This window comes from Loxodonta africana, chromosome 1 (assembly GCF_030014295.1).
Source record: "Loxodonta africana isolate mLoxAfr1 chromosome 1, mLoxAfr1.hap2, whole genome shotgun sequence".
In the NCBI taxonomy this organism is placed as follows: Eukaryota; Metazoa; Chordata; class Mammalia; order Proboscidea; family Elephantidae; genus Loxodonta; species Loxodonta africana.
In genome coordinates this window covers 88,319,527-88,322,095 of record NC_087342.1, presented here as the reverse complement: position 1 = coordinate 88,322,095, position 2,569 = coordinate 88,319,527, and the positions used below count along the sequence as shown (strand labels likewise).

Genomic DNA, 2,569 nt, shown 5'->3' with positions numbered 1-2,569 from the left:
CAAAAATATGCGTATCAGTTTCGCTAGGCCATGTTTCCCAATACTGTGTGATTGTCCACCATTTTGTCATCTGATGTGATTTTCCTATGTGTTGTAAATCCTACTCCTTAGATGTTAATGAGGTGGGATAGGAGGCAGTTATGTTAAATGAGGCAGGGCTCAAGCTACAAGATTGGATTGTATCTTGAGCCACCTTCTTTTGAGATCTAAAAGGCAGAAGCGAGTAGAGAGACAGAAGGATCTTGTACCATCACGAAAGCAGTGCTGGGAGCAGGGTGTGCCCTTTGGACCTGGAGTTCTTGTGCAGAGAAGCTTTTAGTCTGGGGAAGATCGATAAGGACCCTCTTCCAGAGCTGAGAAAGAAAGCCTTCCCTTAGATCTGACGCCCTGAATTTGGACTTCTAGCCTACTAGACTGAGGGAGAATAAACTTCTGTTTGTTAAAGCCAGCCACTTGTAGCATTTCTGTTATAGCAGCACTAGATGACTGAGAAAGCACCCTAATGACGAAGGAAAAAAAAAAAAAAAACATGGTAGGCACTAGAATTGGTGATGAAATGATGGTGGTTACATGATAGTTGGAGACAGATTATGTAACTAGACATGGGCAGGATGGACTCAGAGAATTTATAATGGAGGTGAAGACAGTTAAGCATAGGCTACAAAAGAAAACAAATAAAGAGGAGATTAAATATTAAAAATCCACATATGTTAATGTATAAAAAATATGATAGTGTTTTTGAGTTTGAGCTGTGAATTAGAGATGCTTACTTTTTTTTTTTTTTTTTTACTGTCTTAGTTATTTAGTGCTGCAACAACAGAAATACCACAAGTGGATAGCTTTAACACAGAGACATTTATTCTGTCACTGTCTAGTAGGCTAGAAGTCTGAATTCAGGGCATCAGCTGCAAGGGAAGTCTTCTTCTCTCTGTCTGCTCTGGAGGAAGGTCGTTGTCATCAATCTTGCTCTGGTATAGGAGCTTCTTAGCTCAGGGACCCTGGGATCAAAGGACAGACTCCCTCCTGGTTCTTCATTCTTGGTGGCATAAGGCCCCCCATCTCTCTGTTCGTTTCTCTTTTTTATATCTCAAAAGAGATTGACTCAAGATACAATCTAATCTTGTAGATTGACTTCTGCCTCATTAACATTACTGCCTCTACTCCTGCCTCATTAACATCATACAGGGAAGATTCACAACACATGGGAAAATCACATCAATGACAAAATTGTGGATAATCACACGATACTGGGAATCGTGGCCTAGTCAAGTTGACACACATTTTGGGGGACACAATTAAATCCATAACACCTTCTCTCACTCGAGTGTCAGTCTATTTCTCTCTCCCTTTCTATCATACACACAGACACACTGTAACCCACTGAAGAAGCTTGAATGGGTGTAGGGAAGGCAATGGAGTAGAAAAGTCAATGTTCTTGAAAAACTGTGAAGAAACTCTTAGTTTAGAGAGCACGTTAAGCTGCTATCCCTCAGCTTTCCCTAGAGTCCGCTTCGTTCCCAGAAATGTCACAAATGACCTCTTCACCTCCTTGTTCCTCAAGGTGTATATGAGAGGGTTAAGTGCAGGAGTGCTTACTGCATAGAAGAGACCAAAGAACTTGTCCCTCTTTTGGGCATAGGGATTTTTGGGCTGGAGGTAGACAGAAATGACTAAGCTGTAAAAGATAGTGACCACAGTGAGGTGGAAAGAGATGGTTCCAAAAGCCTTTCTCCATGCTATTGCAGAGTTAATTCTCAGCACTGCCCAGGCAATGGCACCATATGAGATAAAAATGAGAATGAGTGGCATAACCAGGAAAATGACACTGGACACAGCCAATTGAATCTCCTTATAGGTGGTGTCCTCACAGGAGAGTCGAATTAGAGATGGAACCTCACATACAAAGTCATCCGTCTGGTGGTGGGTGCAGAAAGGTAGGTGGAGGGTGGGTGGTGTCTGTACTAGTGATTGGCCAAACCCATAGCCCAGGCCACAGGTGCCAGCTGTCCACACAGGCAGGGGTGGATGATGGTGGCATAGGGAAGGGGCTGACAGACAGCCACATAGCGATCAAAGGCCATCACTGTCAGGAGGATGCACTCAGTGGTCCCAAGGAACAGAAAGATGAAGAGCTGGACAGAGCAGCCAAAGAAGCTCATGGTCTTATTTGGGCCCCAGAGGTTGAACAGAATCTGGGGAACAAAACTTGTGGTGATGTAAAGATCCAAGAAGGAGAGGTTGGAGAGGAAAAAGTACATCGGTGAGTGAAGCCTAGGATCCATCATGGACAGAAGGATGATGAGTGTGTTGCCCACAAGGGTCAGGAGGTAAGAAATCAAGACAATCACAGAGTGGATTCTTTCCAGCCCTGGGTGTTCCTAAAAGCCCGGAAAGAGGAAGCCCAGTGGAGAGCTCTGGTTGACTATGGTCTGTTCCTTCAGACTCTAGAGAGGGAGGAGATCTGTCAGTTAAGTGAGGGTGTTCCATCCTATTTTATAAGAACTCACCATGCAGACTTGCTAGGCCATACAGATGGAGGGTTCTTTTCTCCTTCCTTTCACTTAGCCTC

At 44.0% G+C, this 2,569-nt stretch overlaps 1 pseudogene; it reads right to left on the bottom strand.

Annotated features, from left to right (window-relative positions):
* Positions 1-1,482: 1,482 nt before the first annotated feature.
* LOC111748493 (olfactory receptor 2H1-like) lies at positions 1,483-2,569 on the bottom strand (annotated as a pseudogene).